Raw genomic sequence first — 14,613 nt, forward strand, 5'->3', positions numbered from 1 at the left:
CATCTATTTTTTGCTTTTATTTTGTTTTACTTCTTTGTGTATTTATTCATGTTCATTGTCAATTGTCATTTTTTAATGTATTCGGCTAAGAACTGTTGTTAAGAGCACTGACATTTTTGCTACAATATTGCATGTCAATAAAAAAGTACCCAATCCATACAACATTGTTCAGTTAAAGATACTTATCTCCTCTTCACCACCAAGTAAGTAACAAAGATATAATTTATGTGAGATAATGATTATTATTATTACTTGGGTTTATGCATAAACATACCCAGTCACAGCTATCCCATGACTTTATATCACTTTTTTCCTTTTAACATACTACTTTTGACCTTCATAATTGTTTTAAACAAATGGAAGGAGACACATTGTAACTGTAAACTCAATTGTGCATTTCAGATGCTGTCACATCCTACAACCTCATCATCTGCAGAGAGAAACTGCCACTCAATCACATCAAAATATCCATAATGATGGACTTTCAGGCATCATAGAGGATTATGAAAATACAGTATTTCACTGGAACTTGGTTTTCATCACACTATTTTCTGTTTCTATTTTGTTTTACTTTATTTATTCATGTTCAATATTAATGTATTCTGCTAATAACTGTTGTTAGAGCACTGTCATTTTTGTTACAATTTCGCATGTCATTAAAAATAAATAAATAAAAGTACCTAATTGACATGCTATTGTTGTTGTTTATTATGTAAAAACCCTAATAGAGGCTACAAGATAATATAAGACCAGGCAGATAGAGGGTAAAAATATATTAATAAATCATATATACAAGGTAGATCAGGTAGAAGTACAGGTCTTAAGAGACACTGGGGCGGCCCAGTCATTTGTGTGCGCAGACGTTTTGCCTTTTTCAGATCAGACGTCAGTCGGATCTAGTAGACTGGTCCAGAGTTTCTGTATGGAGATCATGAGGGTCCCAGTTCACCGCATTCACCTACAAACAGACTTGGTGTCGGGTTTTGCAGAAGTAGGAGTATGAATTGTCTCAGAAGTATCCAAATGCATTTACTGCTTGCGTGATCACACATGCTCAATCAAAGAAAGATAATGAGGTGTTTTTATCTGACTCTTTCTTATGTGTAGATCGGGAGGCTGAGGAAAGGTCTGAAAACAAGCCTCATGTGAGTGAGGTCATAGTGAGCGACCCATTGACTTTGACAGTAACTCACGAGAAGTTAATTGAAGCTCAGAAGGATGATGTTTCACTTGTGAAATGCTTTAAATTGGCTGTGAAACTAGAACTTAATAATGTCTCATTTGTTGTGAAGGATGGTCTACTAATGCGAAAGTGGCACAAAGATAACACTACGGATGATGAGTGGAATGTTGTTTATCAGGTGGTGGTTCCTTCAATTTTTCGCCAGCAGGTTCTATCATTGGCGTACAATCACTTGCTGTCGGGGCACCTAGGATTGACAAAAACGTACAACCGTGTTTTACAACATTTTTTTTGGTATGGTTTGAAGCATGCCATGGTTCAGTTTTGTAAGACTTGTCATGTTTGCCAGTATGCTGGGAAGCCGAATCAGGTGATTCCTCCAGCACCTTTAATTCCAGTTCCTGTCATAGGTGAACCTTTTGAGCATGTGATAGTGGATTGTGTGGGTCCTTTACCAAAGACCAAGTCCGGTAACCAGTTTTTATTGACGGTTATGTGTACAGCTACCAGATACCCAGAAGCAATTCCACTTCATAAGATCACAGCTCGAGCAGTTGTCAAAGCTTTAACAAAGTTCTTTACCACTTTTGGTTTACCGAGGATCGTCCAGACTGACCAGGGTACTAATTTATCATCTAAATTGTGTGCTCAAGTTTTTAAGTCACTTAATTTTACACATCGCATATCTAGTGCTTATCATCCGGAGAGTCAGGAGTCATTGGAAAGGTTCCATCAAACCTTAAAAGCAATGCTTAGGAAGTACTGTATCGAGACAGGGTCTGAGTGGGACGAAGGTGTTCCTTTGCTTTTATTTGCAATCCGTGATACAGTGCAGGAGTCTCTCAAGTTCAGTCCATCGGAGCTGGTGTTTGGCCATGCCGTAAAAGGACCACTGAAAGTCCTGGAGGAGAGGATGTTAGGCCTTGAGGACTCTAGAAAAACAAATGTGTTAGACTATGTGAGTAAATTCCATGACCGACTTCAGAAAGCATGTATGCTAGCTCGTGAGTCACTGACTAAAGCTCAGGGTAAGATGAAAAGGTGGTATGATAAATCTGCTGTAAATAGATCTTTTGCAGTGGGCGACGAAGTTCTGGTTTTATTCCTGGATCTGCGTTAACAGCACGTTTTTCGGGTCCTTATAAGATCTTGGAAAAGAGGGGTGAGACAGACTACGTATTGAGTACACCAGACAGAAAACGTCAAAAACGGGTATGTCATATCAACATGTTAAAAGCTTACCATACCAGAGATGATGTGGTCACTTCACAAAAAAGGTGATTCCATCTGTCCAGTAGGGGTCATGTGTGACAAAAGTTCAGGTGCTGAACGGCAAGATGATTTGGGAGGCTCCACATCTGATACTCCATTATTGTCTGCCAGATTGACTAATTCTGAAACCTTAGCCAATTTGTCAAGTTTCTTAGTACATCTTAACACTGATCAGAGGGAAGATGTTGTTAAACTTTTTAACAAGTTTTCTGTTATACTGGGTGACGTTCCTACACTTACAAATGTTTTACAGCATGACATCAATGTAGGTGATGTATGGAGAGCAGAATAATGACAATAGTTTTTGAAACATAAAGCATGCTGAATTCCACAAATCGAAAAAAAGATGCATTACAATTAACAGTGCTTGCATTTTAATGCCTTGTATTTCCAGGGCTTGCATTTTTAGGTCCTGAAATTTAACACAGTTGTTTATTTAAGCTGTGAATATTTAAATTCAAAATATTTCACACACATTTTCATAATTAAAAATTCAACAATTCATATTCACCTTCCAGAATTCACTTCCAAAATATTCAATCTGTTTAAAAATACGATGTATAATATTCGACATGCAAATTTCGGTCACTTTATTTAACTTTCCAAATTTGCTGCCACAAATTCAGTGGTTAAAATTCAGCAGAAAATTCAGTGTTGGACATCCGGAACCGCAGGAATAGTAGAGCACCGATGCATGATCATCAGCTGCTGTCAGCCGCTCACCAGCAGGCGGCGCATGCGGCTGTTGATGAAGGGCATACGTGGATCAAGTCATTCATTTACAAAAACTGATTTGCAGAAATGGAGCAAGCCTAAGTGATTTGATTATCGGGGCCAGTATAAACATGTGGAAACGCTGATTGTGTGTGTGTTTAATTCAACATCTTCGCTGTTTCCCCTAGCCTACATGCAAGCAGCTTTCTCTACCACAAAGGAGATTACAATGCTCTTTTACCCAATGCTGAAGTACAGAACTAACATTATATCTGAGGAAGACATATATTGCTTTTGGTTGTTTAGTTTGTATCATGGCTTGTGTGAGGCTGTGCTGTAATACTGGGGTTCCCCTCATACATCACACTCCAGGATTCCCCAAGGACGCTTTTATCCATTTACTCATGATCATTCTTATATTATTTAAATAGAATTAAATAGAGAGTGGTTAGAAATTTACTGACAGGATTATATAATATTTGACAAAGTGAGCAGAGCAAAGGACTAGACGTGCATCACTGTCGAAGGGTCACGTGATCTCTACTCCTTACATTTTTACACAAATATCTGTACTTTCTACTTACCGTATTGTCCCGAATATAAGACGACCCTGATTATAAGACGACCCCCCCTTTTTCCAGATGTACCTTTTGGAAAAAGGCTTTTTGAAAACCAAATCTTGTTTTGTTTTGTTTTTTCTCTCTGTAAAACACATTTTTTCTTAAATTATTTTCATATTGCATATTTTTCCTATTTTAATTTTTGTTTTGAAAGTATGGTAAATACTGGTAAAATGTACCAACAATGACATTGAAAAATATACATTTTTGATATACCATTGAAATAACAGGTAGCCCATCTGAATTATATAACATTTAGGCTATCCATCTCATAGTAGCCTACCAAAATGTTATTATCAGTAGACGTGAAATCTTATTGTAGTGTTCAAATCTGGGTACTGTCTTATGTTTTAAAATCACTTACAGAGGAAGTTTGTTCCCATCAGGCTAACATGACAGTCACGACTCATGCCGCTGTAAGCTTTTCTTTTTCTTTTGTTTTCGCTCGCGATCTTTACAACACACATTACATTACATATTTCATGGCACACTCGTTTTATGCGTTTTTGGCGCCACCTATTGTTGTGGGTGTATTACTGACATGTCAAAGTCTAGACCCTGAATATAAGACGACCGCGTTTTTTCAGATGTATTTCCAAGAAAAAAACATCGTCTTATATTCGGGTCAATACGGTATTACATTTTCAAACCAGGTGTTTTTTTCCATTTTCATTTTTCTATACTCTTTCTTTTAATAATCAAAAGCATCTCCAATTAATTGATATTATATTTAAAAAAGTATTTTATTTAATTTTTTTCAGAAATACTGAACTTTGATTTCAGTGATTTGGACTGAGATAGACACTTGCTTCTTGCACTCTGTTGCACTTTACTTTTGGATTTAATAGAAATTTGGATTTCATTTGGTTTAAGAAAATATTCTTAAGTAAAATTGTTGATTTTTTTGTGGGAAATTAATCGTTTAATTAATCGAAATAAAAATAGTTGTTAGTGGCAGCACTAGAAAATTGACAGGTACAAGACAATTAGTGGAAAAAAAGTAAACACACACAAAGTAAGATGTAGAGAGATATCACGGAAAATGAGACTGAAAAGGAAAATGGAAGTGAAGTTGCAGTTCAATGGAGCACCTTTAATTATTTTGCATGGCCCCAGCCTAAGGTTTTAAAAGCTTTTTTTAAATGTGATGGCCATACAAAAAAAAAAGGGTTATTAGTGGTTTCAGAATTTGTTGTGGGTGTATGCGATGGCCTGGATGAGTGTGAGATTTCCTTGCCTGAAAGTTTTTTGTTTTTTTTAACATAGATGCCAAACCCCTCACCTTTCAGTGACAACTCACTTTTTGGAGATCAAAATAGGTCACCTATGGAAGCCCGTTTCCGCCACTGAATAAAAAATAAAACAAGATAATTGTGACTTTTTATCTCACAATTCTGACTTTTTTTCTCGCAATTCAGATTTTTTTTGCAACTTCTTCCCGTCATCGCAGCGCGGAAGGTCATCTATCATTGTGTGAGGAGAGTACAGTGAACCAGAGTTGCCAGGGTAACGGCACAAGTGGGCTATTTTGAAAATACAGTGGCGGGAAAAAATTACAGAGCCATGGGTTGCGGTTTTTTGGGCTACTTTTTTAATGTATTGTGGCCGCCCAAAGTGTATATAGACAAATAAAAATTAAAATTGATCCTTTTACTAAGGTCTATTATAATTGGAATGTATCCCTGGCAACTTAGGAACAGAGAGGCAAGGTGGTTGTAACATCACAAACAACGTGAGTTTCAGCAGAGCATACATGTTAAGGCTTTTATACAGCAGAAATAAACATGACAACAGCCACTATAGATTATATAAGATAATAAACACACGATTATGATAGATATGGTCTGTATGTGATTTTCTTGAGGTGAATGTGTATATCTGAAATGCTAATTTGTGCAGGGATATAAAAGGCTATAAATAGCATATTTTAACAACAGTAAACGACCAAATTCCACATGTGATCGTAAAAGGAAGTTATTACAAATACTCGATGGTGGTTTGAAGTGAGTTCTGAGTAAAAGTGCACTATTAATCTCATAAATTGTCTTATTTAGCATGATGCTAATGTTAGGTCTAATGCACCTGCAGAACAGGTCCAATTCTTCTTCATAATGCATTTTCTCATAATACTTCATGTAAGGTCGCAAGAAAATATTTTAAATACTGAATATTGAAGCGATGTGGCTTGGTAAACGTTTTATTGCCAGTATAAAGGCTGAATAAAAACAAAAGAATAATGATACAAGAATAATAAGGATTACGTCTCATACCTGGCGGAGGTGTGAAAAAGATTCTGTTTCCTTAAACTAGTTTGTCATGCATTTCTTTTTCAACACATTTACAGGTAAATCCTACCATTTTAAATTTGTGATTAATCATGATTAATCACAGCCCACCACTGTGATTAACGCGATTCAATTTTTTTATCGATTGACAGCACTAATATATATATATATATATATATGAAGAGTTCAGATGCAAAAGCCTCTAAGTGCTATCTGAAACTTTCTTCTAAAATGAGCATTTTTCTCAGGTACAAGTTCTGAGAATGTTCACAAGAATGTTGTGTCTGAAAGCTGTGCGCGCCGTCCTCACTCCCGCACCTGCCCGGTGGTAATGGTACTGTCCAACCGCGAGCGCAAAACACAGAAATAGAGAATAATGAGTAATTTTTATGTTCGTTCAAAAATCATATTCGGACGCAACATTCATCTAGTTAATTTTGATAGTGCATATTGAACAAAGCACTGCAAAGCCTTACACGGAGTGTGGTTTCCTATGGTGCGAGAAAGTCGGAGTTGTGAGATATAAACTCGCAATTGCAAGAAAAAAAGTCAGAATTGTGAGATTAAAAGTCGCAATTACCTTGTTTTATTTTTTATTCAGTGGCGGAAACGGGTTTCCTCATACCTATGAGATTTGCTTAGATCCAACGAGAAAGTGTTTTAAGAGGGGGTCTTGCAAGGGGGATCTTACAACTTGTGATCTTACAAGGGTAAATATAGAACTGTTGTTTCAATAAGTTTTGTATGGGATTTTCTTTACTTCAAAAACTATGTCTAAAAAGGATAATATGTTATGCATTTGAGGTCTGAGATGTAGGAACGTTGAAGAGAGAGGGCAAACATTTTGCATTTTAGGTTAGCATTGCCATCTAATCAAGCCAATATTGTCTTAAATAGTCTGCATAGCACATCTTTTATAACATGGGATTTTGACCAAATATATTCAATCATGATTTCTGTAAAATGTTGCAACAAGATGTTAACAAATTTGTGTGTGTGTGAAAAATTTAAAGTTTTGGACATATAAGGTAATAAAAAATATTTAAAAAAATACCTTAAAGTAACTACAAATGACAATGTAAAGCAAGTATATTTAAAAGAAATTGAGCATGCCCCCGATCCGCACAATGTTCTAACCTTTTTCCTCCTTACATGTTTGACTCTCTGTTTTTAAGAACTGATCACAGAAAAAGCTCTTTGTGGAATCCAAAATGGTGCTTTTATATCAGGGGTATCAAACTTAATTCCTGGAGGGCCGGAGCCCTGCAGAGTTTAGATGCAAACCTAATTAAACACACCTGATCCAACTAATCAAGTCCTTCAGGAGTTTGACACCCCTGTTTTATATCATCACTACAAAACCCACCTTTTGAACCTTTATTTTTAAGTGTGTAATAATTCTTTAAAATAAGGTCTTACAAAAATCAGACTGTAAACCCAAACAACCCCACTGACCCCGAGTCCTCATGTAATGTGAAAGTTTCATGCTTTTACATTATCTAGGTGTGAAAAAAAAAAATGTTTTTAATTAAGTTAAGTTTAATATTTGACACATACCAGAACCTGAATGTGGACATTTTTATAATTATACTAAAAGGCCTTTTACTTACCATGGTATACTATACTAAGTATAAGCTATGAGACTGAAGGCATGTAGAAGATGTTGTACAACAGGTTTTTCAGCAAAGTTGTGTCTTGTTATTAATTTAGAGGCTTTAGAAATATGTGTATCAAATATAATATGTAGGCTTTACAGAGTTACAGTCTCAAAACTGTTCAGGTGAAGAAACCTCTTTTCAAAAATAACTCGGTAGACAAAAACCTCCATAAAACAGTTTTGAAAGTTGAAAGATATGAAAATTGCATCGGGCCTAAGACCATTCTATAGCGTGTTATTGAAAAGACTGACGACTCATTTAATGTTTTTAATATTTAAAGGTGCCATAGGTGATTGTCTTCAGAAACATTTTCTGTTATTCTGGTTGAAAGTCTCTTCACATCCTGATAGCAATCATTAAGTCAAGTGGTCTAAATGTATTTATCTGTATTTATATATTCTGTGGAAGGTGTAGGACCAAGAAATGTTTGTCCAATTAAAACGCTCAGTCTGAGCGTTTTAATTGTCTTTCCTACCTGCCTGTCAACGTATTAGCATACCTCTGCGCACCCTGTTCGCGCAGACAGGATACGTCATCAGCGTGTTCACGCACGCTGTGCAGACAAAGCCAGAATGGCAGGCAAACATCAACAACCCGATCTTCCTTCCTAGTATTGTAGTACTTTTACTAACTGTACTATAAAGTTTTCTCACGAGAGAATGACACATGATGTAGCCCAGCGCTGTTCCCAGTTCCAGTCCTCGCATCCCCTGCTCTGCATATTTTGCATGTCTCGCTTAGTTAACACACTCGGTTCAGATAACCAGCTCTTAGAAGAGAGCTCCGTGCATGAACTGTGTCCCGATTGACATGCTACCTACACAGTGTTCATTGCTCTCTACTCCCTGAGCAGGGAAAATCCGTTTATTTCACTTCAGAACATTCACTCACGGATTTGCGCTGCTCCTCACACACAGAAGAAAGAGAAGTGTGAAGTGTGACATAATATACCTCTGTACATAAATACAATTTAAATTCAGGTCTGGCACACTTTAATGCCCTTTGTATGGAACATAAACGCTCGCTTCGAACTGGAATCATGGCGGAATATCTGGCGATGTCCACTTCGCAGGGCACTTACGGTCATGACTTACGGTCGAATAGAACAACTGTCGGACGTGATAAGATATACATATGAAATGTGCAGAGAGGGGAGGGCACGAGGACTGTAATTGAAAACCGTTGATGTAGCCTATTGTAGTAATTTATGTTGTCTCCGGCTGCTCTTTGAGCGTATGTGTGTTCAGGGGGCGTGGCTTTGGACGGATTGCAGGGAGGGTGGGACGTTCGCTTTCAGTGCTATCAGGCTAAAATTAGCATTTTCCGTGATTTCCTACTGCTCCTTTAATTGAATTTTACATGACTGAAAATAAGGCTGTGAAAGATAGACTCGTACTTTCACAGCCTTATTTTCATTCATGTAAAATTCAATTAAATATAAAAACATTCAACCCAGATTAAGATCTGTTGTATTAGATTAAGTTTACTTTGGAGTCCAAGAAGAGTTTTATTTGTGTTGATTGTGAAGTTTGTTTATAATATGTTATATTAATAATGGTTGTTAAGCTACTATAAATAATGAGTAGCATTCTGTCATAAATAGTGGACCTTGATTTGTCTCTCATTTAACTTTAACAAGGTTTCTCTTCGCTGAGGGTACAAGTACAACAAGTACAACGAGACCATGTCACCGAGGGTAAAACCAGTCACTTCTTTGGAATTGGGAAAATTAGTCAGAAAGGTATGAACTCCCAGAGACTGTAAAGCATGTGCTAATAAGTTGTAAAGCATGAAACCTAGTGATCCCATCTAAGTTGGTTTGCCAAATACATACATAGACATGGTGGAAGATGGTGGGACAACTTGCTTCAGTTTTACAACAGTCGAGAATGTTCAGGGAGCTGACAGCCATGTTTACTGAATGTTTTTCATGATTGACATAATGTGTTGTTTAAAAGAATGAACAATGGTTAGGTCATAGAGGATAGCGCACATAAAAATAACAGTAATACAGACCTATTGAGTACTCCTGCCCTGAGAGCAACGTATATTACACTAAAAATAACCATCATTAAACAAACACATAGACATGGTGAAGACAAGTGATTTCCAAAAAAGGAAAAGAATTCCAAACAGGTTTGGAGACAGTTTAAAAGGGACAGTACAAGATAGACAGTTAAGGTTAGGGGTAGGGTTTGCCTATGTCTTTTCTTTTTTTGTAGATCCATCCCTTAGAGATCTCCAACCTGCAGCTACACCTTTCTCCCATTAAAAGAAATCAGAACAAGAACAAAGCAAAGGTATTGTGCCATCATGGATGTATTGTAAATGTCATTATAATATATTGTAATATACTGTATAATGTAGTCCATACTTATGTGTTTGGATTTGTGAATATTATATTGTGATAATTTTTTACAGATGTCCAATTCCAGAAAAGTGGTCAAGTTGTTCTATGATGTCATCTCTCCTTATTCCTGGCTAGCATTTGAGGTGGGCATTATTTTTTTCATCTTTAGTATATTCATTGCCATGCCTTCGGTGTAAATGCAGTGTCAGTACTGAGCCTGTGTTGATTTTGTGTTTCAAGGTGCTGTGCCGCTATAGAAATGTTTGGAACATCGACCTCAAATTCAAACCGGCATTTTTAGGTGTGTTTTTCATGGTTCAGGTAAATGTCAACATATTGCTTTTGTTGAGATATTCTTCACAATGTCACAAAACCTTTTTTGCTTTATTTCTAGGTAACCAGGAACCTGGATTGGTCCAAAATAAGTTTCTTTACATGGTCACAGATTTGAAGCAGCTGTCTGAGTTCTTTGGGGTCCCTGTGAATCCACCTTTACTTTGTAAAAAAGGTATTCAAACCACTGTTTCTCTTCATGATGAATCTAAGCCATGCTTTAAGCTGATTTCACATACTCAAATAGAAGAATAATTCTGGACTTTTTATTACTGTAAACTTGCGGGAAAACATTTTTTTCCCTGCCAGTGAAGTCCATTACAAGGGCATGTAAGTAGTGCTAAACTTTGGCATTAAATTTGTCATGTTAGATTGTTTTTAAAATCTAATAAAGCATAATCTGTCTCTCTGTTTAATTAAAAAAACTTTAAAATTCAGGTCTTCTTTTGCATTTGTGTGTAAACATACACTGGTTATTTAGGTTAATCACAGTCAATCTCTTTTTCTTTCTTTCTAACTAAGGCACTTTGAATGCGATGCGATTTCTGACAGCAGTAGCTGAGAAAGAAAAAGAGAGAGACGTGCTGGTGGAAAGAGTGTCTAGAGAGCTCTGGAAGAATATCTGGAGCACTCATCAGGACATTACCCACCCTGCCTCACTCACTGAGGTATCCTGCATCTAAGATTAAGAAATTGAATCAAACTAAAGAGAAACAGTCACTAACTAAATTGAATACATTTACATGATAATCTTTAAATTATTACTCCATTGTGCATGAAGAAATTTCATTTTAGTGTCAAGATGGAGACTGGCATATCTATTAATAAACCAGTAGGAAAGACAAAAAAACAAACTATTGTTTGATAAAATAGTGTGTTAACAATAGGTTCGCCTTTCTGTTTTGCACAGGCAGGATTAAAGGCAGGTCTCTCAGCCAATGAGGTGGAGGAACTTCTAATCCTTTCCAAATCTCAGCAAATCAAAGATAAGCTGAAAAATGTGACACAAGAAGCACTGGACTATCAAGTCAGTGCCTTTCAATTGTGTTTTTACACATTTTGTCTTTTCATAAATGATAAAACATATTTTGACAGTTGTTTTCAATCTTTTTAAGTCCTTTGGTCTTCCATTCATTGTGTGTCATGTGAACGGGACGATTGAGGTCTTCTTTGGTTCTGACAGATTTGAGCTCATGGCCCATCGAATCGGTAACAATGGATGTAAACCTAACCCCTATTAACAATTGGTTTGATTATTTTACAAATTTACATTATGCTTTATATTTTTAGAAAAGCTTCTCCAATTACTGACATATTAATAATACTTAACAATACAACTACAAAGCGGTTCACTGAAGCAGATGAATATGAGGTATCATGTAGGGTTTAAATCAAACTTCAATCACTCATAAATACGTGAAAGACACATAGATATTACATGAAGTAGTCACACATACATTTATACTACACTGTAAAAAATGATATGATGAAAAAGTCACGACAACTTATGTTTTAAAGTTACTTTAACTCATAAAAATAATTTAAGCAATTTCAACTTTTTTTTGTAAGTTATGCTATATTCAACTTGATTTTTTAAGTCAGTTTAATGTTATTGAAATTCAAGGAGACCAATTTAACATTTTAAGTTCTAACTTACTGGCACACTGTAAAAAAAAAAAGTTGAGCCAACTTAAAAGTTTGCTCGACTTATTTTTGTGCACTGTAAAACCCGACAAGTTAGGTTAACTCAAACTGTTTGAGTAAACTTATTGCCTTAAACCATTTACGTTTTTAAAACTAACGATTATGAGTGCTCTGAACTTATTTCAGTTGAGTTCACTAAAATAAGATATACATTTCAATTAAGTGATTAATTGAGTAATAATTGAGCATTAGTGATGAACACTTGCTGTTAACAAACATAATCACTGAAGAAAAAGAAACACAAGAACAACTAACTTTAGTCACAGCCTTAGATGAAATCAACTGAAATAAAATACATTAAATCTCTCAAGATCTGAGTAAACAACCCCACAAACAGCATCACCAGCTCCACTTATTAATAACCAGACTGACTTTATTTCTGTCAGACATCTACAGAAGATCTTATTGAGAATTAACTAAGGTTTAGATGTTGATTTATTGTTTCAATTGAAGTAACCATGTTAGAGATCAGTGTCTGCTTTAGTTGGGCTCTTGACCCTTGACTTCTGTTTTAGTTTTTTTTTTCCCCTCCTCCTTTTCTCTGGTTGTTGTAATCATGTTCCTCAAACATATTTGTTACAACTCAAAAGCCCAGAGAAAATGATCAGTAGTTGGTTGTTATATGTTTATAATGACAATCATCTGTTAGCGAACTGATCTCATTGTGTGTCTAATCTCTGATTAAATGGATGTTGTATTGATTATAGTAAGAGTGATTCTAAGAGCCAGTGGTTCTGTGACAGTCAGTTAATATAAAGGACTTTCTAAACAGTTTGTCCACAAAACATTTTAATCTATGGAAGCAGTTAGACTCACATAGACATCAAGAATCCGCTTATGAACCTCAACAATGGTGACCATTATAAAACAAGAAAAAAAAGAAAAGTCATGCTGCAATGCATGCTGGGTACTAGCATAGTACAAAACTCATCCATGGATCCCAGCATGCATTGCAGCATGATTGTTTTTTTTGTTTTTTTTATATGGTCACCATTGTGAATCACAAGTGATTACTTTTTTTTTTTTCCTTGACATGATTAGTTGAAACAACTAATACTGAAAAGTCCAATCAGCTTACAGAGAGCAGTTCAGTGCCAGTCAGGATTTTACAAAGTGAGTTGAAATGACTGGTATTTGTAATTTGTTTATACTTAAAAATTTAAGGCAGCCTGAAATAAACCAGGCTTGATGGCGTATGCAGCCTACAAATGCGACCTCCGGAGGATGCAGCCTTCCGTTTGAGAAACGGCCTATGACTGACATGGGCCAGTTCAGAGAAACAGGTGTTGTGTTTATTAATATTTAGAGTTAAGGAACATATTGATTCTTGTAGGGTTGCAGGGATGCTTGAGCCAGTCTCACTCAGCATCTCGGGCCAAAAGGCAGAGAAACACCCTGGACAAGTGGGCAGTAAATCACAGGGCTAATACACACACACACACACACACACTCACACTTATGGTTACTGTAGTCTTTCCAACTGACCTGACATGCAAGTATTTTGATTGTGAAGGAAACCGACAGAAACACAGAGCGACTCGAACCAAGGATCGTCTTTGAGGATCATATTACTTACATTATAACGAAACTCTTTTATAGTCTTAATGGTTATATTATTTACCATATAGGAATGGTTTTCTTGACGATTTATTGTGCTGTAACATATTTTAAAACTTGAACTCCTAACAAATTGTAGTATATTTAATCTTGACAGACTGTTCATTGACCAATCATTCTCCCGATCTTTTTCTTCCAGGGGAGAAATGGATGGGACCTCATCCTGTCAGCTCCAAAATGTGATCGCTGCTCCACCTTATGCATCAGAGAAACAACTTTGCAGCCATCTTTAGAATTTTGAGTTTGAACTTCGCTTTTGTGGCAATTGCATCACTGTTGAATAAAAAAAGTTACGAAAGTTATCATGAGCATTGTACTGTTTGAAGTAGATATAACAAATGTCAGTAGATTTTAAAACGAGCGATTTTTTTTCTTAAATTTAAGATCTTACAAATTTATTAAAAAACTACTGTGGAAATACAACCCGCAAGACAGAACACAACAAGCGCAGTGCTGAAAAGGGGTGGGGGTTCCCCTGAGTAGGAATCAACAAGGTAAGGGGGCACACGGACAGAAGTGGCCGAAGTGATATTCATGAGAATGAATGAAAATGAGACTTATTGCCAACTATACTTATACAAGGTATTAGTCTTGGTAACAGAAGTGCCCAGACAGAAGGACAGCGACAAGATGCAGATAAGTGAATAAAATACACATTATACAAAATAGACTGTATATGTATAAAATGCAAGGGAATATGAGTAAGAGGTATATGCATGCCAAAAAATTAAAAGCATAAACAGTGCTGTGTATTGCACATTTGAACTTTTCTTGTGCCTGATTGTTCTGGTGCTCAGTGCTCTGATGCCAAGAGGAAGTGGCCTGGATGTGAGGGGTCCAGAGTGATTTTACAAGCCCTTTTACTCACTCCGGATAT

The 14,613-nt window shown here is 36.2% G+C and overlaps 1 pseudogene; it reads left to right on the forward strand.

The window, feature by feature from the left end:
* Positions 1–6,925: 6,925 nt before the first annotated feature.
* LOC131522391 (glutathione S-transferase kappa 1-like) lies at positions 6,926–14,007 on the forward strand (annotated as a pseudogene).
* The last annotated feature ends 606 nt before the right edge of the window (positions 14,008–14,613 follow it).

This window comes from Onychostoma macrolepis, chromosome 16, assembly GCF_012432095.1.
Source record: "Onychostoma macrolepis isolate SWU-2019 chromosome 16, ASM1243209v1, whole genome shotgun sequence".
Lineage (NCBI taxonomy): Eukaryota > Metazoa > Chordata > Actinopteri > Cypriniformes > Cyprinidae > Onychostoma > Onychostoma macrolepis.